Here is a 24,232-nt window from a genome sequence, read left to right on the forward strand (position 1 = left end):
CGAGTATATAAAATATAGAGATTTGTCAAATTAGAGTAGATAGAATTTTACACAACAACTTGTATTTATATAGCACCTTTAACATAGTAAAACATCCCAAGGCGTTGCACAGGAATATTTTGAGACAAAAAATTTGACACTGAGCCACCTAAGGATAAATTAGGGTAGGTGACCAAAAGCTTGGTCAAAGAGGTAGGTTTTAAGGAGTGTCTTAAAGTAGGAAAGAGAGGTAGCGAGGCGGAGAGGTTTAGGCAGGGAATTCCAGAGCTTAGGGCCTAGGCAACAGAAGGAGGTCATTCCGCCTATCAGCACTTTGAAAGTGTTATCCATTTACTCCCATTTCTCTGTTCTTTCCCCATTCCTGTTTTCATTTTTATTTTTCAAATATTTATCCACCTTCACTTCCCTTTTAAGCTCTGGTGGGTTCTGCTCCCACCATTGTTTCTGGTAGGCTATTCCATGTCCTAACAGCCCTCTGCATAAGAAACAATTCCCTAACTTCTCCCTTTATTGTTTTGGTGATAATCTTCCAGTTACTGACTCATGACCAATGGAAATAGTTCTTCGCTATTTTCGTTATCAATACCCCTCACAATTATGAACACCTCCATCTATCTATTTGATCTCTTAGCTTTCTATGTTCTAGTGAAAAAAAAACAGTTTCTCCAGTCGATTCTCATTCCTAAAACCTCTCATTCCTCGTATCATCTTATTATATCTCTTTCTCCATGTCCTTGACATTCTTCCTAAAGATAGCTCCAGCTGAGCAAGAACCAGCACTGGTGCAACAGGTCAAATAGCTTTACTGTCTGATTTACTGTCCACGATTGTCCAATCAAGTTACACGTAGTATCAAGGTATGAAAGTCAGTTATGAGATAGGAAGAGACTACAGAGTGGAATTCCTGCTGTCAATCATAAAAAAATCATAATTCTTTTCCAGTTCTATATATTTTTTAATTCGTTTTATGGGATGTGGGCGTTGCCGGCAAGGACAGCATTTATTGCCCATCCCTAATTGGCCTTGAGAAGGTGGTGGTGAGCCGCCTTCTTGAACCACTGCAGTCCGTGCGTTGAAGGTACTCTCACAGTGCTGTTAGGTAGGGAGTTCCAGGATTTTGATCCAGCGACGATGAAGGATCGGTGATATACTTCTAAGTTAGGATGGTGTGTGACTTGGAGGGGAACTTGGAGGTGGTGGTGTTCCCATACGCCTGCTGCCCTTGTCCTTCTAGGTGGAAGAGGTCGCGGGTTTGGGAGGTGCTGCCGAAGAAGCCTTGGCAAGTTGCTGCAGTGCATTTTGTAAATGGTACACACTGCAGCAACGGTACACTGGTGGTGGAGGGAGTGAATGTTTAAGGTGGTGGATGGGGTGCCAATCAAGTGGGCTGCTTTGTTCTTAATGAGGTTGAGCTTCTTGAGTGTTGTTGGAGCTGCACTCATCCAAGCAAGTGGAGAGTATTCCATCACACTCCTGAATTGTGCCTTGTAGATGGTGGAAAGGCTTTGGGGAGTTAGGAGGTGAGACACTCGCTGCAGAATACCTAGCCTCTGACCTGCTCTTGTTGCCACAGTATTTATGTGGCTGGTCCAGTTAAGTTTCTGGTCAATGGTGACCCGCAGGATGTTGATGGTGGGGGATTCGGCGATAGTAATGCCGTTGACTGTCAAGGGACGGTGGTTAAACTCTAACTTGTGGAGATAGTCATTGCCAGGCACTTGTGTGGCGCGAATGTTACCTGCCACTTATATGCCCAAGCTTGAACATTGTCCAGGTCTTCTTGCATGCGGGAACAGACTGCTTCATTTTCTGAGGAGTTGTGAATGGCACTTAACACTGTGCAGTCATCCATGAACATCTCCATTTCTGACCTTATGTTGGAGGGAAGGTCATTGATAAAGCAACTGAAGATGGTTAGGCCTAGGACACTGCCCTGTGGAACTCCTGCAGCGATGATGATTGATCTTCTACCACCACAACCATCTTCCTTTGTGCTAGGAATGACTCCAGCCAGTGGAGAATTTTCCCCCCGATTCCCATTGACTTCAGTTTTACTAGGGCGCCTTGATGCCACACTAAATCAAATGCTGCCTTAATGTCAAGGGCAGTCACTCTCACCTCACCTCTGGAATTCAGCTCCTTTTTCCATGTTTGGACCAAGGCTGTAATGAGGTCGGGAGCCGAGTGGTCTTGGTGGAACCCAAACTGGGCTTCAGTGAGCAGGTTATTGGTGAGTAAGTGCCGCTTGATAGCACTGATGATGACACCTTCCATCACTTTGCTGATGATTGAGAGTAGACTGATGGGCTGGTAAAGGGCCGCATTGCATTTGTCCTGCTTTTTGTGGACGTGACATACCTGGGCAGTTTTCCACATTTTCGGATAGATGCCAGTGTTGTAGCTGTACAAGAAGAGCTTGGCTAGAGGCGTGGCTAGTTCTGCAGCACAAGTCTTCAGCACGTTAGTCGGGATGCATAGCCTTTGCTGTATCCAGTGCACTCAGCCGTTTCTTGATATCACATGGACTGCATCGAATTGGCTGAAGACTGGCTTCTGTGATGGTGGGACCTCAGGAGTAGGCTGATATATATCATCCACGTGGCACTTCTGACTGAAGGTAGTTGCAAACGCTTCAGCCTTTACTTTTGCACTCGTGCTGGGCTCCACCATCATTGAGGATGGGGATATTCATGGAGCCTCCACCTCCCGTTAGTTGTTTAATGGTCCACCACCTTTCACGACTGGATGTGGCAGGACTGCAGAGCTTTGGTCTGATCCACTGATTGTGGGATCGCTTAACCCTGTCTATAGCATGTTGTTTCCGCTTTTTAGCATGCATGTATTGCAGCTTCCCCAGGTTGGCACCTCATTTTTCGGTATGCCTGGTGCTGCTCCTGGCATGCTCTTCTACACTCCTTATTGAACAAGGGTTGGTCCCCTGGCTTGATGGCAATGGTAGAGTGAGGGATATGCAAGGCCATGAGGTTACAGATTGTGGTGGAATACAATTCTGCTGTTGCTGATGGCCGACAGCGCCTCATAGATGCCCAATTTTGAGCTGCTAGATCTGTTCTGAATCTATCCCATTTAGCACGATGGTGTCCTCGGTGTGAAGACGGGACTTTGTCTCCACAATGACTGTGCGGTGGTCACTGCTGCCAATGCTGTCATGGACAGATGCATCTGCGACACGTAGATTGGTGGAGACGAGGTCAAGTAGGTTTTTCCCTCGGGTTGGTTCTCTCACTACCGGTCGCAGGGCCAGACTGGCAGCTATATGCTTCAGGATTCGGCCAGCTGTGGTGCTACCGAGCTACTTTTGATGATGGACATTGAAGTCCCCCACCCAGAGTATATTCTGTGACCTTGCTACCGTCAGTGCTTCTTCCAACTGGTGTTCTAACATGGATGAGTACTAATTCATTAGCTGAGGGAGGGCGGTAGGTGGTAATCAGCAGGAGGATTCCTTGCCCATGCTTGACCTTGTAGTGTATGTACCCGTCTACCTTTAAGAGAACTATTGTATGTAACCGTTCACCTTTAAGAGAACTATTTTAGGTGTGGCACTACTTTGTTTGGCTTCTGTATACGGTAATACCGACGGTGACCACACCAGTATATAAGTGTTGTGCCAGGAGTTATTGGGCAGATTCGCCCCGACCTTCGAATAGTAAAGTCCTGTTTTAAGTTACTCTTGGAGTCTGTGTATTAATTAACTAAACAACCCACAGACTTTACAGTGGCGACGAGTCCGATCGTACCCTGCGGCAAATACTTCCGAAGCAGTTAATGAGCGTCGAGAAGAGGCAACCGCCCTCGTCGTTCTGCTGGAAAAAAAAACTCGAGTCTGCAGAGCTGGAAAGGAGGAAGAATTCAGAGACAAAGACTTCCATCAGCAACAGGCACTGACTGTCCCTTCTGCCACGGTGAGGAGTGAGCCGATCAGCACGAGAAGCAAGGCGGCCACGGTGACTGTGAGTAAGGGAAAAGTAAAAAGAATAACCGGAGGATAAGGGCGGTGCACTCGACCACGGTCGAGGGGGAAAGGAGCCGGACAGAAGTCGGGCCCAGAGGCGCTGAGACTGGGGCAGCGTGGAGCAAGGAAGCCGTGGTACAGACAGGCTGGGGACGCAACGGCATCATGAGACAGCTAGACCGTGACCGGCGGAAAAGGCCGGGCAGCGACCGAAGCCACGAAGCGCTGCGACCGGGAGCGTAGGCGCGGGAAGATATAAAAACCCAGCCGCAGCCGGGGAGGGAAGCACCGGACTGCGAGATGGCTGGGAGAGGCGTTTGGGAGCCGAGCGAGCGGGAGAGGCAGAGCCGACCAAGGGAGACTGCGCGAGAGCCAGTCCAGCGGCTGAAACTGTTCTCCGTCAACGGGGTGTACCCAGCGCCGGTAGAGCCGAGAGAGCGGGAGAGAGACCGAGCCCGAGCAAGGGGAACTGAGCGAGAGCCAGCCCAGCGGCTGAACCTGTTCGCCGTCAACGGGGTGTACCCAGCGCCGGTTGCCTTGCCGAGAAAAGGGAAAGCACTGAAGCCAACGCGCAGGCTGTGAATCTGAAAGCCAGCGGCCGTCGCCTGCGGGGGAAAGTGTACTCCTCCCGCTAGGGAAGAAACGCGGGAAGCCGCCATTAGGCGGGGAAGAAGACAGAAGCAGGAAACCGCCATTGAAGTGGGCGGGGAGAGAAGATAAGCGCGGGAAACCGCCATTTTCACGGGAAAACCGCCATCTTAGAAAATAAATAAATAAATAAGTTAAAGAAATAATTCGGGGTGTTATCAGAAAGAGAGGAAGATGCCTAAGTGTGGTAACATCAACGATTTTAATGCCGAGGTAGAAGACTGGGCCACGTACGTGGAACGCATCGAGATCTATTGTGAGGCCAATAAAATAAAAGAAGATGACAAAGCTATAACCTTGCTAAACTCGATGGGCGCGAAGACATACGGGCTCTTGAAGCATCTACTAGCACCAGCTAAACCGGCGGATCAGACTTTCGATGAGATTGTGACTGTTCTGAAGGATCACTTGAACCCCACACCGTTGATGTTGGCGGAACGATTCAAATTCTATGCGAGAACACAACGGAAAGACGAAAGCAACGCAGAATACTTGGTCGAACTGTGTAGACTAGCGAAATACTGCCAGTTTGGAGGGAATCTGACAGAGGCATTGCGAGACAAGTTCGTGTGCGGGTTGGCAAAGGAAGGAACGCAAAAGCGACTACTCGAAGAGAACGACCTTACACTTGACAGGGCTGTCCTTATTGCAGCATCGCACGAAGCCGCAGCGAAGGGAACTGCGGAAATGCAGCTAAAGACAGCAGCACTAAGTGTGGATCAAATTACCTCGACAACAACAAAATGCTATCGTTGTGGGAAGACAACACACGACCAGAACCAATGCTGGTTTAAGAACCAGGAATGTAGGAAATGTGGCAAACTGGGTCACATAGCTAAGGTATGCCGGTCAGGGAAGAAGACCAACAACCAAAGGACCAACAACCAAAGGAAGCCATCACAGGAAAAGTACAACAAGGTACACAAGGTGGCTGAGAAGAGTTCAGACAAACAGAATTCAGACTCAGATCCAAACGGCCAGGAGCTGGGTAGTCTGAGAATTCACAATGTGAGTAAGGAAGCTGACCTACAAACTATCTGGGTCATGCTAAAAATAGCTGGAATCCAAGTGAAAATGGAGTTGGACACTGGATCAGCTCTATCAGTCATAAATCGAAGGGATTACCACCGGCTATTCTCACATATACCCTTAAGAGATACCAAGTTTGTATTGCAGACATACACGGGGCATAAAGTATACCCCATGGGAAAGATAAGAGTCAAAGTGAGAGATAGGGGTAAAGAACACCCAAGAATGAACTTATACTTACTACATGAGGGAGGACCACCACTTCTAGGACGGGAGTGGATCAAGAAAATAGACATGGAATGGCACTATCTAAAAGCCATAACGAGTGAGGACTCGGTGCAGACAATCAGCTCAGATTCTGAAACGGATGACGATAAGACCAACCCAAATATGAAAGACAAGGCTGAAATGGACTTGCCGACGAAGGTTGGAAAAACGAAGGCATGCATAAAGGCTTATGCTCCAGAGAAGAACAAAGTTTCAGAACAGAACTCCACCGAACAACGACAACCTAGTTTGACAGAAAATTCTGAGCCTGTTCAAGTTACGGACATATCCATGACGGAAGAACACCGAGCTCGGACTCAAACTTATTTCAAATTACGACAACAATTAGAACAATTGAGTTACCGTCTCGTACAAGAGATGAAAACAATGAAAAAGTTCTATGACACCGAATGGGAGAATCTGGAAAGACAACAGAAGCAGCTAGCTCAAGCAGAGAGCGACCATAGAGCCATCGTGACCAATTACCGATCACATCTCCCTTATGCTGTTCAGGAGTTAGAATATTTGCAGGAAGAAGCAAATGAAGAGGAATCTTCAGGAAGCCAGGGTTTTATTCCAGTTCTTCTCTACGACTCCTTACAAGCAGAGTGTGAGAAGTTGAAAGAACAGTATGAACAGGCCCAGGCTACAATTCTGGAAGGGGTTAACTCGACAACCTCCGAAAAGCTAGTTTCAGTGGAAGCATATGAGCAACTGAAGGTTGAACGTGAGCAAGAAGTCCAAAGGCTGCAGGAAATTCTTGATGAGCTCAAGGCCAAGACAGACTCATCGGTAGAAGTTCCATCCATAGATGAGAAATTAGAGGTGAAAGACATGGCAGAACATGAAAGACAAGATGTACAAGAACTCATAAAAATATTAAAGGAAACCCAAGACAAATATGGGGCGGCAATGACCGAGATTCAACAACTTGAAGAACAGATTCAACTGGGAATCCGTTCAGTGGAAGAAAAGGGAACTGTAAGAAACACAGAGACTGTAAGAATGGCCTCTGAACATGAGCTAGAGAGCATCAAGGCGCAACTTCTCCGAGCGCTGGAAGCCAAAGTACAAGAGGAAAAGAAGGTGAAAGCATTGGAGGAAAAGGTGGATGAAATGGAGAAGACTCTGACCCACAGTGTTCCCGTGGAAGAGTTAACGGTCAGCCAACTCCTTCATATGCTGAAGGACAAGACTCTACAATGGGAACAATCTGAACACGAGCTTCAATCTTCAAAGGGAAGGAGTTCGGAGCTCTCAAAAGTTATGGAAATAGCTGAGGTTGCAACACAGATTTTACAGGGATGCCAAAAGTACGCTGAATCACGTCAATGTGAACAGCAGAATGTTGAAACAGCTGCTCCAGTAGAAGGATTGAATAGCCTGATCAATCAATCCCCGAGGGAAGGGGAAGTGTTGAAATCACAAACAAAGTCATTAGTGAAGGATTTGCAGGAAACCCAGGAAGAGCGGGATGAATATGAACGCATGAAGAAGTCTCTTCAGGAAAGATGTCTAGGGAGGGAACAACAGTCGGCTAACGTCCAGTTGGGTACGGAAGAAGTAGCAGGCCCTCTCGCTAGACTAGCTCAGGACGACACCGAATATTACCATGACCTGTTGAGTGACACGGAATATTACGATGACTTGGTCTGCCCAGCTTGTGATGAAAACTCCCAAAGTGCAGAAATCAGGATGAAGCACTTAAAGTCTAAGGAACATAGGGAGATGGTGGCGCTACAGCTGGCAGCGGATAAGGGAGCCCCGAGAGTCTCCAAGAAGCAGAAAAGAAAAAGACGAAGCAGAAGACGATAACCATCTAAATCATTATCACTTCTATCAGATCATGCACGTGGGCCCCACAAAGGGGGCCAAATCAGTTGGAAAGTAGGAAAAATTACCAAGGCAGTCCAGCTGTTTGTAAAAGTCAGCACTGCTGGTTCAGCAGGACGGAAGTTCAAGCTGTTAAGCCAAGGGAAAGACTATTGGATGAGTCACGCTAGAAATGTGAACCGGCTACACCACAGAGATGTTGTTCGGACTGAGTCAAGACCAGAGACTGAATCTGTGAACTGTTCCCGCAGAGACTGAATCTGTGAACTGTTTCCCGCAGAGACTATATCTGTGAATTGTTTTACATGAAGTTGATTATATGTTATGTTTAATGGGGAATAAGTATGTTGTAAGCTAAAAAGGGAGGATTGTAGTGTATGTACCCGTCTACCTTTAAGAGAACTATTGTATGTAACCGTTCACCTTTAAGAGAACTATTTTAGGTGTGGCACTACTTTGTTTGGCTTCTGTATACGGTAATACCGATGGTGACCACACCAGTATATAAGTGTTGTGCCAGGGGTTATTGGGCAGATTCGCCCCGACCTTTGAATATTAAAGTCCTGTTTTAAGTTACCCTTGGAGTCTGTGTATTAATTAACTAAACAACCCACAGACTTTACAGACCTGAAGCCGGTGTCAATGTTGGGGCTACTCCTTCTCGACTGTATACCACAGTGCCACCACCCCAGGAATGGTGATTGGCTGAAAGGTATAATTCTGTGAGTATGACTATGTCAGGCTGTTGCCTGACTCGTCTGTGGGACAGCTCTCCCAATTTTGGCACAAGTCCCCAGATGTTGGTGAGGAGGACTTTGCAAGGTCAACTGGGTTGGGTGTGCCGTTGCCGTGTCCGTAGTTGGTGCCAAGGTTGACCGTCTGGTTTCATTCTTATTATTGTGTTTCGTAGTGGATTGACTCACTAGCAGTGGCATTTCAGAGGCCAGTTAAGAGTCAACCACATTGCTGTGGGTCTGGAGTCACATATTGACCAGACCAGGTAAGGACAGCAGATTTCTTTCATTAGTGACCCAGATGGGTTTTTAAGACAATCAGATAGTTTCATGGTTACCATTACTGATGCTAGCTTTTTATTCCAGATTTATTTAATTAATTGAGTTTAAGTTCCCCAGCTGCCATGGTGGGATTTGAACTCACCTCTCTGAATCATTAGTCCAGGCCTACTGAATTACTAACCCAGTGACATTACCACTATTCTACCGTTCCCTCTATATGAATTGTACATTGAGAAAACAATTTGAATGAGCTGTCCTAAATTCCCAGTGTGTAAATATATTACACAAAATGCTAATGAGCCATATAGACTGAGAAGGTCACTGATTTAATCCCTGCTCTGTGATAAATTAATCTTACTTCACCTTGGGCAGCAGCAGGGGAACTACAATTAGCCTCAGTATTGTTAGGTCAGGGAGAACTTCCAAACTTGACTGCGATCTAATCAGCCCTGCTGGAAAATATGTGCATATGGACATAGAGTGCAGACAGGAATCAGGTTAGTTGTGGGATAGCCCCCACTAACTTATTGACAGTCGCTGGCCAGGGTCACATATGAAGAGTGGCCATTTCAGAGATATACTGAAGACCATTGGCTCCTGCACTATATTTACATATACTGCTGCCTACAGGACAAAGGGATATTGTGGGGGCGATTTTCTCACTGGAGACGAGATGGAGGCGGGTTTTGGTTTGGGTGGGTTTGAAACCCGCCTCCACTGATAGTTTTCAAAAAATTGCGATTTTCCCATGATTGGCCACTTGATTTCAGAGGTGTGGGATGCCCTTGGTCAATTACTGCTTTGGGACTGAAACCCGCCTCTGTTGACAGCACTTTTCCAGTCTGATTTTATGGCTTCTTGCTCCCTTGGCTCATTCCACAGGATTTCTGCCTATCCTGCACCACCTGCAACATATTTTGAGAAACCACTATGTCCAATTCCCAGGCAAGGGCCTCCCCGAGGCTCTCGGATGAAGCGCTGCAAAAGTTGTTTGAGGGGGTGACAGCTAGCATGGAGGTGCTCTTCCACTCATCTGGGAGGAAGAGGCCTAAGAAACCTCTGTGGGTACAACTAGCAAGGGATATAAGCTCCAGATCTGTGTGCAGGTTGGGAGAATGTTTATGTGTATTGATGAAATGCCATCCCTGTTGGAAAGCATTAAAATGATTTGAAGCCAAAATGTTGGCGTTATAGCATCTGTTCTTTCACCTTAGGCAGCTCCGCATTGCGGCATCCGCCACACGTGTTGTCAGGTTGGTGGTCTGAGTGAAAGGAGCCCAGAGAGTCATGTCCATTGTCAATGATGTCCAAGGATGGAGCCAAGGACATGTGCCAACTTGGGCAACCTATGCAAATCTGGCCAGAATAAGTTCATCCCTTGCATCCCGGGCAGCCATGTGCTCACGTGCTGCCGCTGGTCGATACACCGGCGCTCTGACCTCCTCCTGCTCCTTCTCCTCCTCCTCCTCATCTGAGGTCTATGCAGAAAGAAAATGAATGGTTCCCATGCTGCTTGCAGATGACTCCTTTGGGGAAGCGCTCATTGCAAGCGGGGAGAGGGTCTTCCAAGGAGGACCCACAGTTAATTGATTCAAGCTGCAGCACCTCCGACTTTGGAAGGCATTCTAAAAGTGCTCAGAGGCCTTTTAAAGCCAAGGTCTGGCACCTGCAAGTAATCCTTGCTGCAAGAAATGATGTATTGTTGGACCTGCAGCAGTAAGGAGGCCACCCACGAGTCAACCTGCCAGGTTTACCTGGTGTGGTTCAGAAGGTGCGTGGAGCACGCCAAGATCATCGAAAAATCATGAGGGCCTTTCAAAATAGGCTTAGAGAGGCCCTTAACGAGCATTAAATAATGACAAGTATCGCTATGGCCAGCTGGAGGCGGGACCATTTCCCGACCTCCAAAACTGGCACCGGCAAAATCCCGCGGAGCGGGTTCCGAACCCGACCTCATTGAATCTGAATTTCCCGCCTCTGAGCCCGCCTTCTCCTCCTCCGGCAGAAAATTGCCCCCTATGTTACAAAGACCTGTCATTAATGGAAGCTCAATCCCACCAGGATAATTACCAAATATCTCCCTTCCATATAGAACACCACAGCAGTTTAGAGAGGAAGATCACTTGAGGATCACTTTACCACATACGGTAGAATTTGCTCTTATTGATCCCCGCTAGTAGTGAGCAAAGAAATAACTTACATTGATATAGGACCTTTCGCGACCGTAGGTGTGGTGTATGTAACCTGTTCCACCTTAAGAGAACTACCTTAAGAGATGTACTACTTTCTCTTGGCTGCTGTATACTGTAATACCGGTGGTGACCACACCGGTATATAAGTGTTGTGTAGGGATTTGCTGGGCAGTTCAGCCCTGACCTCCGAATAGTAAAGACCTGTTAAAGTTATTCTTGTGGTCTGTGTCCAGTGATTTATAATAAGCATAACTGGGACACACAGACTTAACAGTGGCGACGAGTCCGATCTTACCCTGCGGCAGTTTTACATCCAAGGTAGCTTCGTCCTCAGAACGGGCGTCGAGAAGAGGCATCTGCCCTCATCATCCTGCTGAGCACCATCGCACAGGAGGCATCGAGAACCCGGGTTAAAAAGAAAAAATTCTGACCACGAAGCCCTCCATCAGCGACAGGCAGTGATCATCCCTTCTACCACGGTGGTGGGTAAGCCGATCAGCGACACAAGCAGAAAGTCGGCCGCGTTGACTGTGGAGTGGGGGAGGGAAAACGGAGGAAAAAGGGCGGAGAACTCGACCACGGCCGGTGAAAAGGGCCGGGCTGCAATTGAGGCCGAGAGGCGCAGCGACTGGAGCAGCTTAAGGTACGAGAGCCGTGGAGAACTCAAACGCAGCCGGTGTAAAGGACCGGGCTGCATGCGGGGCTGAGAGGCGCAACAGCAGGGGAAGCGTGAATGCCCACGGGAACCGCAGGGGAGTAAAAGCAGCGTCGGGGAATTGAGAACCGCTGGGGAGGCGAGAACGGCAGCAGCACGGCAATCGCCATTGCAGCCAGCGGGGGAAGAAGGCAAACGCGGGAATCCACCATTGTAGTTGGCGGGGGAAGAAGACGAGCGCGGGAAAGACCGCCAAGCGCGGGAAGCCGCCATTTTAGTAGGCGGGGGAAGAAGACAAGCGCGGGAAGCCGCCATTTTGAGAAAAAGAAAAATTTAAAAACTTGCAAGGATGCCTAAACATGGGAACATTAATACCTTTGATAGCGATATCGAAGATTGGACCATGTATGTAGAACGCATGGAAGTTTATTGTAAAGCAAATAAGGTACCAGATGATGAGAAAGCACTAACCTTATTAAGCTCAATGGGTGCGAAGACATACGGGCTATTGAAGCACCTTCTGTCACCAGATAAACCGGCGGATCAGACTTTCGCGAATATTGTTACTGTCCTGAAAAATCATTTAAACCCCACGCCACTGATGATAGCGGAACGATTTAAATTTTACAGAAGAACGCAGCTGAAAGACGAAAGCAACGCTGAATTTTTAATTGAACTGCGTAAGCTATCAAAGTACTGTCAGTTTGGAACAGGACTAGCAGATGCGCTGAGAGATAAATTTGTGTGTGGATTGTTAAAAGAAGGAACACAAAAGCGACTGCTTGAGGAGAATGATCTTACGCTTGATAAAGCTGTCACTACTGCAGCATCGCACGAAGCCGCAGCGAGAGGCACTGCGGAAATGCAGCTACGGTCACCGGAACTCAGCACCAATCAAATGGTCTTGGGTACAGTAAAATGTTATCGTTGTGGAAAGACAACGCACAATCAGAACCAGTGCTGGTTCAAAAATCAGGAATGCAGAAAATGTGGCAGGCTTGGTCACATAGCTAAAGTATGCCGGTCAGGAAAGAAGACCAGCAACAAAAAGTCACCGCAGGAAAAGTACAGAAAGGTACACAAGGTGACAGAGAACAGTTCGAACGAACAGAAGTCTAATTCAGACTCCAGCAGTAATGAACTGGGTAGTCTAAGAGTACACAATGTTGGTAATGAAGCAGACCTCCAAACAATCTGGGTCACACTTCAGATAGCAGGAGTCCAAGTGAAGATGGAATTGGACACTGGATCGGCATTGACGGTCATGAATAAGCAAGATTACAAAAGGTTATTCCCACATATTCCCCTACGGGATACGGAGATTGTATTGAAAACATACATGGGGCAAAGAGTATACCCCATCGGGAAGATAGAGGTAAAGGTGGTCCACAAGGGCAAAGAAAGCCGAGGAATGGACTTATATGTGTTACCTGAGGGAGGTCCACCGCTACTGGGACGGGAGTGGATTAGGAAAATAAATATGGACTGGCATTCCTTAAAAGCACTAACGGTAGATTCCGGTAAAAAAGATGTCAAACCTAAACGATTGTCCAGAATATTGGACGATGCTAAAGAGGTGTTCCAATAGGGACTGGGAACACTGAGAGGAATTACGGCAAACATCAAGGTTGAAGAACATGCAAACCCGAAATTTTTCAAAGCCAGACCGGTACCTTATGCGATACGACCTGCTGTGGAAGCTGAGCTGGAAGAGCTAGAACATTCAGGAGTACTGTCTAAGGTAGACTGGAGTGAGTGGGCCACGCCCATTGTCCCCGTCATGAAGCGTTCATCGAGCAACAAGCCGGGGGAACCGGGGAAGGTTCGCATCTGTGGAGATTTCAAGATCACTGTTAATCCGGTGCTTCACACGGTGCAGTATCCGCTTCCGCGGATTGAGGATATCTTCGCTTCGTTGTCTGGCGGGAAACACTTCACCAAGATAGACATGGCGCAGGCGTACTTACAGATGGAAGTTGAGGAAGAGTCACGCCAGTATCTCACGATCAACACGCATAGAGGTTTGTACCGGTATAATAGACTGGTTTTTGGAGTGGCATCGGCTCCAGCAATTTGGCAGAGGGCCATGGAGCAGGTATTACAGGGAATTCCAGGCACACAATGTTACCTGGACGATATTCTGATTACAGGAGATGATGACGAGGAACACCTTGCAAATTTGGAACTGGTGCTCACCAGATTGAAAGAATATGGGCTTCGAGTTAATCGCCAGAAATGTGAGTTCTTTCAGAAGCGGATCTCGTACTGTGGTCATGTCATTGACCAGGAGGGGCTTCATAAATCTCCTGACAAGATCGAAGCTGTTGTGAAGGCTCCCGCTCCGGATAATGTATCCCAGTTGAGGTCGTTCCTAGGGTTGATTAACTATTACCATAAGTTTCTGCCAAATTTATCCACAGTGCTGCACCCGCTGAACGCTCTTTTGCAGAAGGGAGTACCATGGAAGTGGAGCGAGGACTGTAAGAGGGCCTTTCGCAAAAGCAAGGCATTGATCACCTCAGAGGAAGTGTTGGCTCACTTCAACCCAACGCTGCCTATTCGTTTGGCTTGTGATGCTTCTCCATATGGTATTGGGGCAGTACTCTCACACAAGTTGCCAAATGGCCTGGAGAGGCCAGTTGCGTTCGCATCCAGATCATTGACCTCCGCTGAGCGCAACTATGCTCAGATAGATAGGGAGGCTCTCAGCCTTGTGTGGGGAGTAAAGAAGTTTAATCATTACCTGCAGGGCCAAAAGTTTACGCTTCTGACAGACCACCAGCCGTTGGTATCCATTTTTAACCCTAAGAAGGGTGTTTCGGTGATGACAGCACAGAGACTCCAGAGATGGTCTCTTTTCCTAGGGGCACATCCATATCAGATCGAATTCAAAGGTACAAAGCAGCATGGTAATGCTGATGGGCTGTCACGCCTGCCACTACCTACAGAGGAGGAGGCACCGACGGTTGACCCTGTTGAGTTATTTCACTCGACCATCATCGAATGTTTACCAGTCACCAATGCAAGTATTGAAAGAGAAACCAGGAACGACCCGACACTGTCCCGGGTCTACGAAGTGACGGTGAAGGGATGGCCAGCACATGGTGATCCACTGTTACCGGCATTCTCAGCAAGACGAGAACAGCTGTCCGTCTGTCAAGGAACATTGATGTATGGAACAAGGGTGATTATTCCTCCTAAGTTAAGAGAGCGAGTTCTAAAGGAACTGCATGAAGGTCATCTGGGGGGAGTCAAGATGAAAAGCCTTGCTAGGGCTTATGTGTGGTGGCCGGGTATCGACCAACAGATAGAGGATCTGACGAAAAGCTGCTCAGGGTGCCAAAAAGTGCAAAATGCACCTCCGATTGCACCGCTGCATCCATGGGAATGGCCTTCAACACCATGGCAACGTGTACATATTGACTTTGCTGGTCCATTCATGGACTCCATGTTTTTAATTGCGGTGGACGCACATTCTAAATGGCCAGAAGTGATTAAGATGACTACCACTACCTCGGAAAAGACGATCGCGGTGCTAAGAACGATATTTGCAAGAAATGGATTGCCAGAACAAATATGTTCAGACAACGGACCGCAGTTCGTGTCAGAAGAATTCCAGAAATTCATGAAGAAGAATGGGGTGAAACATTATGGCCTAGAAATTCATTGACGCCACTTTTGGGGCGCTAAAGTGGGGCGTCCGCTAAAGTTTGCAGCCGCCAAATCTAGGCCACTTCTCCGATATTCATTAGCTTCGCCCTACTAGTTCGGGCGAGCGCTAAAACTGCTGCTGGACGCCTCTCTTTGGGCGCTAAGCCGGAGGTGGTGATCGATAGCGCCGAGGCCGGGCGCAGCGCAGGTGCGGCCTTCTCGTGACTGACAGCAGACACCCTGGCGCCGGCCAGCTCTTAAGGGGGAAGGGTCGACTGTGTCTGCTGCCACGCCCTGGATAGTGGAGCCCTCCAGCTAGGCCTGAACACTGCTGCTGGACCCAAATAGCGCCTGAAGACATGGAGAAGGCCCGTGAACGTGCGCAGCGCTTCCCAGAGCATGATCTGAGTGTGCTGCTTGCTGCTGTGGAGAAGAGGCGCCATGTTTTGTACCCGGACAATGGCAAGAAGGCGACGGTCCGCGTCTACAGGAGAGCCTGGAGGCATGTCGCCAGCAAGCTGTCAGCCAACAGCGACGTCCCCAGGACCGGTGCCCAATGCCGCAAAAAGTTAAATGACCTCACACGCATTGTCAGGGTGAGTACCCTTTCCAATGACCTCCTCATCCTTGCATGTGCACCTCACATTATGGGCAAAGGGACCTGAAAGCTCTAATGGCCAGCCTTCATCCAGCAGCTATGGCACAGGCATGAGCATCAATTGCACATTCTGCACTGAACACACTGGCCAGGCTATTCCACCATGGGAGGCAGTGCACACCAGATCATGGCGACACACTGGCCAGGCTATTCCACCATGGGAGGCAGTGCACACAAGATCACGGCGACACACTGTACTTAGAGGTCGTCCTTTCTCTTGCAGGCCAAGCTGGCGAATAATCGCAAGAGCCGGACTGCGACCGGGGGAGGACGACCCCATATCCAGCCACTCACCGACCTGCAACATCGCATGGAGCGCCTCATGGGTGGCCGGGTGATTGGGCCCGTTGCATGTGGAGATGCCGACCCTGTTCTGGGCAGCAATGGTAAGGACATCACCTTTTGCACCTCTCTCGTCCCACTTGCGCATCAGATCTACATCCTTTGCCACTGTCCGACCAATGCGCTGAATGCCACCACTCATGCATCCCGCACTGACGCCCTCTCCTCACTCTAAAGCTACTCTTGTGCCTTCCTGCTTTCAGATGGTCAAGAGGAGGTCCCTCAACTTGCCAGTGACAGACCCTCCGAGGAGGAGCAGGAGGAGGAGCAAGAGGAAGGCGGCCCATCAGGGGAACCCTCAGCCGCGGCCACCCAGGCCAATGTAGGGGACACGTCTTCCCTGGAGGGCAGCGTGGCGGAAGTGTCGAAGGGGAGGGGAGCTCCTGGGACCTGCGTGCTGCAGAAAGGCGGGAGGGGGGTGGAAGCTCGGCGGCCTTCTCCCCAGAGGGGGGATGCGTCGGAGGGGAGTCCAATTGCTGGGCCCAGCGGCCTCCAGCAACGGAGGAAGGGTCGGCCAGCTCGGCGGCCTTCTCCCCAGAGGGAGAGTCCGGCATCCAGTCAGGAGATGCTCTTCGCCGAGGAGATGGAACGCCTCGAAGACTTGTCCGCGGACTCGGAGCGCCGGCACACGGAGCTCATGGCGGCAGTGGCACGGTTGCCTGAGTCCATCGATTCGCTCTCTCGGAGTGTGGCCGAGTTCGAGCCCTTAGAGGCCACCAGTCGGGCGGAATACCGGGCAGATCTGTCAGCGACTGGCCAGGTGATTAGTGGTGCCGTCCAGTCACTGGCTGCTCTGCTGCGGTCAGTGAACAGGTCAACACGGGCACTCACTGCTGCCACACTCGCGGTGTCAGCCAGGCATCGCCAGGGCACCCAGCGTGCTGCAGCAGCACATCGGTCTGTCCCTCGGCAGATTGGTGCGAATGCTGCAGTGCTGGCCCGGGCGAGTGCCAGTGTTTCAGGCGACCAGCGAGCGCCTGCCATCCGCCAGCTTGCCACCATTCCTCCAGCCGCCACTGCCACTCCCCCAGTGGAGCTGCCAGGAGCTGCTGCAGCGACTGATGCTGGCCAGCCACAGCTGCAGCAATCAACAGCCGGCCGCTCGACGGCCAGACCTCGACTAGGCCGACCCCCAAGGGCATCTGCCGTCATGACATATGCCCCTCAGGAGCCTGCACCCAGCCTTGCAGCAGCCAATGGCCTTACTTTGAGGCGGAGCAGCAGGGCGGGCAGGGGCCACCCAAAGATGGCCAAGGCATCGCCATAGCGGGCCAAATAGACGAATGTGTGGCCATTTGTGTTTGTTTCTTGAGGCCGAGAATTGGATGTTTGTTTTTTGAAGGCCGATGATGTGATGTTTGTTTTGGACGAAGACCGAGAATGACGGCCATTTTAGTTGCCCTATTTTGTTAATCCTCCCCAGGTTGTGGGAGCGAGTAATGTGTTTGAGTGTTTTTTGGGGGTTTCATCTGTTTTTGGTTTTCATGTGGGAAGGGCCCAGAGTTTGTACAATAAAGCATTTTATTTATTCACATTGTCCATGTTTGATCTTTGAAGTGTTTGTTGCCTTAACCGGCTGAGGGCTTGCGGAGCGGCTGCAATCATGTTCTATCATTGGCACAAGCCATTCCCTGACAGGGGGCCTAGAAGTGATGTTCAATAAGCCGACGACGGGCGGCCCTTGGACCTTGTGCGTCCCTCCTGGGCTGGTACTCCTCGTCCTCGTCGTCCTCATGCTCCTCCTGCTCCTCCTCCTGAGGTGGTGGTCCAACGTGAGGTGGCAGTGCCTGAGTCCTGCGGATAGCCAGGTTGTGCAGCATGCAGCAAACGACGACGAATTGGGAGACTCGATCGTGCGAATACTGGAGGGCTGCCCCGGAGCGGTCGAGACAGCGGAACCGTTGCTTGAGCACGCCGATTGTTTGTTCTGTGAGGTTCCTCGTCGCTTGATGGCTCTCGTTGTATGCCTCTTCAGCAGGGGTCGTGGGCGCGCGGAGCGGGGTCATGAGCCAGGTACACAAAGGATAGCCTTTGTCCCCGATAAGCCATTCTCTTGGGGGAGGCTGTGCCTGGAACATGTCAGCCACAGTTGTCTGTCGCAGGATAAAGGCATCGTGGCTGCTGCCTGGAAAGCGGGCATTGACAGCTAGGATGCGCTGCCTGTGGTCACACACCAGCTGTACATTGAGGGAATGGTAGCCCTTCCGGTTGCGGTACTCCTCGGCATGCTCAAGAGGTGCCCGCAAAGCCACATGCGTGCAGTCAATGGCGCCCTGCACCATGGGGAAGCCCGCTATTCTTGCAAACCCCACTGCACGCTGCTGCTGCTTGTCCAGGGTCATGGGGAAGGAGATGAATTGATGTCTCCTTCTGAAAAGGGCTTCGGTCACCTGGCGGATGCAGCAATGCACGGCGAACTGGGAGATGTTAGCGATGTCCCCAGTAGCGGATTGGAAGGAGCCGGAGGCATAGAAGTTGAGAGCCACCGTCACCTTCACTGCCACCGACAGAGACGTCCTGCGCATCAGCTGTGGCTGCAGACCTCTCTGAAGCAGCCGGCAGATGTCTGCAACCACCTCCCTTCGGAATCGCAGCCTCCTAACACACATCACGGCAGACATGGTCAGATAGGAGGTCTGCGGGCGGTATACCCTGCGTGGGTAAGGCCTCAGTTGGCGACGCCTGTTGCCCCCTCTGCATCTAGCCAGGGCTGCCACTCTCTCACGGCGTCTGTAAGCCCTTCTGGCATAAGGCTTCTGCGTTGCCACCCAATGCAGCCCCCATTATATGCTGGCAAACACTGAGCTCTGAATGAAGGCAAAGATAATTGGTAAGCTCTGGCCTGAGCCAAAAATACCTGTCCAAGTGTTGGTCCAAAGCAGTAAACTCTCCTCCTTGGTCTCTGTCCAAAAAACCGTTGCACAAGAGTGAATGCTGCAAAATGGCTGGCCTTTATACTGCTGGGTAAGTGCCCTTTAATTTGCGCTCCCCGCGGCCCGGCTGGCCTGTGTACCGTTCCACTTCACAGTCGCTCGGGCCGCCCGGCGCACAATGGGCCGGCGCGAGTGAAGTTCCGGTTTGGGGCGCACAAAGGGCGTTGCACTATTAAATGATGTCATGATCTGCGCGCGCAGCAGGGCGCGCGCTAAGACTTTGCGCCGGCGCTAAATGTGTCCTGAAGTTGGGGAGAGGTGCAGATCGTGCTGCGCCCGTCCGCTAAGCGCCTAGCGCTTGAGATCTACTCCCCCTAAGGCGCTAACGGCTGGCGCGCCCAACTGAATTTCTAGGCCTATACCTCTGCCCCATATCATCCGGCTACAAACGGGTTGGCCGAGAGATTTGTACAAACGTTCAAAAAAGCAATAAAGGCCATGAGCGAAGATCAGATTCCACTACAACACAAGGTGGACAAATTCCTACTGGCATATCGAAACGCCACTCATGCAGTGAGAAACCAAAGTCCTGCCATGATGTTCTATAACAGGAGGTTGCGGTCCAGGTTGGACTTGTTAAAACCAAATGTGCGGAGGAAAGTTGAAAACAAACAGTTCCAGCATATAAATAACAAGACCACTCGGAGTTTCGAAATAGGACAACCAGCGTTAGCCCGGGATTATAAAAACGAGAAATGGCAATCTGGAACAATTCGGGCCAGACAAGGACCCCTGATGTACACGGTAGATACTTGTGAAAATGTAATATGGCGTCATGTTGACCAACTGGTAGAATCGAGAACAAGGGTCGAACCCATGGTTACGGCAGAGACAACCGTGGAAGAAGTTAGTGAACCTGAAGCATCTACCTCAGAAGTGAATGTAGCTGATGATGATGTCCAATCCATAAGAGACCAACTAGATGAGTCACCCCAGCAACGAGAATCAGAGACCCCTGAAAGGCGTTATCCAACTCGAATCAGGAGGCCTCCTCAGAGACTGAATCTTTGAACTGTTTTGCATGAAGTTGTATATATATATGTTATTATGTTATGTTAAATGGGGATATAACTGTTAAGCTAAAAAGGGAGGATTGTGGTGTATGTAACCTGTTCCACCTTAAGAGAACTACCTTAAGAGATGTACTACTTTCTCTTGGCTGCTGTATACTGTAATACCGGTGGTGACCACACCGGTATATAAGTGTTGTGTAGGGATTTGCTGGGCAGTTCAGCCCTGACCTCCGAATAGTAAAGACCTGTTAAAGTTATTCTTGTGGTCTGTGTCCAGTGATTTATAATAAGCATAACTGGGACACACAGACTTAACAGTAGGTTGCCCCAAAGCACATTGCATCCAATGAAATACTTTTTCCAAGTAAGTCATTGATGTAATGTAGGGAAATGCAGTAGCTAATTTACGAACAGCAAGTTCCCACAAACAGTAATGAGCTAAATGGTGGTGTTGGTTGAGGGATAAATGTCGACCAGGTCATCGGGAGAACTCCCCTATATTTCTTTGAATAGTGTCAAGGGATCTGTTACATACACCTGAAACAGCAGTCAAAGATACAGTTTAACATCTCATCCAAAAGACAGAACCTCTGGCAGTGCAGCACTCTCTCATTACTCCACTAAAGTGTCAGTCTCGATTATGTGCTCAAGTGTCTGGAGTAAGGTTTAAACCTGCTGACTCAGAGGCAAGAATGCTACCACTGAGTCAAGACTGACAGCATGTGGAATTAGTGTACAAATTACGATTTCCAAACCAGAATGCATGAAATTTGCTCTTTCTACAAGCTAATTATACTGATCAGTTTAGTGCTGCCCCTTCTATTGTTAGACACTAGAAAAATTCCACAGCTCCTTTGCATGTCACTAGTAGCTAGTCAACAACTAATTTAGTGCAGCTGGCTGTTCAGTTTAATCCATCTTTTGCCCTCAAACACTTCCTGCTGCACAGCTAATTTATCTTTTGCTGTCCCAGTTTAAAGCTGATAGATCTGTATACCAATCTCAGCCGATAAGAGAAGTTTCATTCCAAAGCCAACTCTCCGAGAAAAGCCTTTCAGGTGATCAGTGTTGTTAAACAGCTGAGCAGTGATTGATATAGCTGATCATTAAAATGGCTAAAATGCACCAGTGTGTTGCTCAGCCTGTCTGAAGCAGAGCTTGGGGCAGAAATTCTGGCAGTACTGTTGCATCACTGAGAGTGCAGCAGGGCTGAATTTTTGCCTACTATTTCATTACCGGCATTGTAGTGTATGTACCTTTAAGGGGAGAACTATGTTTTACAGCTCCTGTATACTGTAGTACCGGCAGTGACCACACCTGTATATAAACCCTGAGTAGGGATCTGTACAGTTAGTTTTAGAGTAACCCTCATCCAGTAAACACCTGTTGATTGTTCCCTGCAGTCTCTTGTCTAATTATTGAAGGACACAAAACATCAAGATACACGGATCTAACATTGGCGACGAGAAGATTCAAACCTACCTGCAACTCTGCATCACCTCCCAGGGATTCGCTCCTGGAGAACAGTGAAAGAAGAAGGCCGAGTCCAGAAGCACGGGCGTCGACCATCCAGCGGAGATTTGAGCATCGCAGGGGAGGCTGTTGAGAGCTGGGCTTGGTTCTCCAGTCACGGTGGTCCAGCGAAACGGGCTGGCAACAGGTACAGCGCAGACCCTTCCCGGACAACGGCGGCTAGAGCCGACCGACGGTACAGAAAAAGGCTGAGCAGCGTCGACAGAAGAGAGAGGGTAGAGCGCACAGGGTGCAGCCGGTGTTCAGGACCAAGCGGCGTCGACGGGAGAAGAGAGAGGGTAGAGCGCACAGGGCGCGGCCGGTGTTCAGGACCGAGCGGCGTCGGCGAGAGAGAGCAGAGCGCAGCCGGTGTTCAAGGGCCGAGCAGCGTCAACGAGAGAGAGAGGCGCGCAGGAAAACGCGCAGAGCACAGCCGGTGTTCAAAGGCCGAGCAGCGTCAGCGGGGAAGAAAGGAAAGTGCGGGAGACGCCATTTTGAGCTGCAGCGGAGAAGAAGGGAGAGCGCGGGAGACGCCATTTTGAGCCAGTCTAACAATACCCAGGGATGCCGAAGAGTGGCAGTGTCACAGCGTTCAACAATGAAGTCGAAGATTGGACGACATATGTCGAACGCATAGAAGTGTACTGCAAGGCGAATGAAGTGCCAGATGACAGGAAAGCGCTGGTATTGTTGAATTCAATGGGTGCAAAAACGTATGGCTTACTGCGAAACCTAGTAACCCCAGAGAAGCCAGTGGAAAAGGATTTTGAAAGCATAGTATCAATCCTACAGGACCACTTAGACCCCACACCGCTGCTGATAGTGGAAAGATATAAGTTTCACAAAAGGAACCAGCATAAAGATGAAAGTAATGCTGAGTTTTTAATGGAACTGCGCAAGCTATCGAAACACTGCCAGTTTGGAACGGGACTAGCAGATACTTTAAGGGACAAGTTTGTGTGTGGGCTTCAAAGTGAAGGATCCCAGAAATGGCTTCTATCAGAAAAGGATCTTACGCTGGACAAGGCTTTCAGCATGGCAGTATCACACGAAGCAGCAGCACGGGGCGCGGCAGAGATACAACGGCGACTGCAAGAATATGGCACAAATGAAATGTCATACGGAACAGTGAAGTCCTATCGCTGCGGCAGAACAACACATGACCATAAGGATTGCTGGTTCAAGGACCAAGTGTGCAGACAGTGTGGAAAAGTAGGACACATAGCAAGAGTCTGCAGGTCGGAAAAGAAAACCAGCAGCAAGAAATCTCCACAGGAGAAGTACAAGAAGGTACATAAGGTGACGGAGAGTAGTGCAGACGAACAAAAAAGTGATACAGACTCTGGAAGCAAGGAGCTGGGTTGTCTGAAACTACATAATGTGATCAAAACGGAGGATCACCAAACTATCTGGGTCACGCTCAAGATAGCAGGAGTCCAAGTGAAAATGGAATTGGACACAGGATCAGCCCTAACAGTCATAAACCGAAGGGACTACAAGCGGCTATTCTCACATATACCCTTGAGAGATACAGAGATTGTCTTGAAGACGTACACGGGGCAAAAAGTCTACCCCAAAGGAAAAATAAGGGTGAACATTATATATAACGGCAAGGAAACACCAAAAATGGACCTATATGTATTGCCAGATGGAGGACCACCACTACTAGGACGTGAATGGATCTGGAAGATACAGCTAGATTGGCATTCCATACAAGCACTGACTGTAGATGCCAAAAAGGATGATGACGTCACACCTGGACGACTGTCAAAAATGCTAACTGACACACAAGAAGTGTTCCAGGAGGGACTAGGAACACTAAAAGGCATAACAGCGATGATCAAAATAGAGGAAAATGCAAGCCCAAAGTTTTTTAAGGCCAGACCGGTACCTTATGCGACCTGTCCAGCCGTCAAAGCAGAGCTGGAAGGTTTAGAACGTTCAGGAGTACTGTCCAAAGTGAATTGGAGCGAGTGGGCTACACCCATCGTTTCTGCAATGAAGAGGTCATTGAGTAATACGCCTGGGGAACCAAAGAAGGTTCGCATCTGTGGGGACTTTAAGGTGACAGTGAACCCAGTCCTTCACACTGTACAATATCCGCTTCCGCGGATTGAAGATATTTTCCCCTCACTATCTGGAGGGAAATGCTTCACTAAGATTGATCTGGCCCAGGCGTACCTCCAAATGGAGGTAGAAGAAGCCTCGAAACAGTACCTCACGATCAACACTCATAAAGGTCTCTACCAATACAACTGGCTGGTGTTCGGGGTAGCATCAGCTCTGGCTATTTGGCAAAGGGCAAGTCCTGCAAGGGATTCCAGGGACCCAGTGTTATTTGGACGACATCCTGGTCACGGGCAAAAATGACAGTGGTCACCTCGCCAACCTGGAGCAGGTGCTCACTAGATTGAAGGAATATGGGCTCCGAACTAATCGCCACAAATGCGAGTTTTTCCAGAAGCAGATCTCGTATTGTGGCCACATTATTGATAAAGAGGGGCTAC

Source organism: Somniosus microcephalus, chromosome 9 (genome assembly GCF_052327205.1).
Source record: "Somniosus microcephalus isolate GS21.2 chromosome 9, FLI_Smic_1.0, whole genome shotgun sequence".
Classification (NCBI taxonomy): domain Eukaryota; kingdom Metazoa; phylum Chordata; class Chondrichthyes; order Squaliformes; family Somniosidae; genus Somniosus; species Somniosus microcephalus.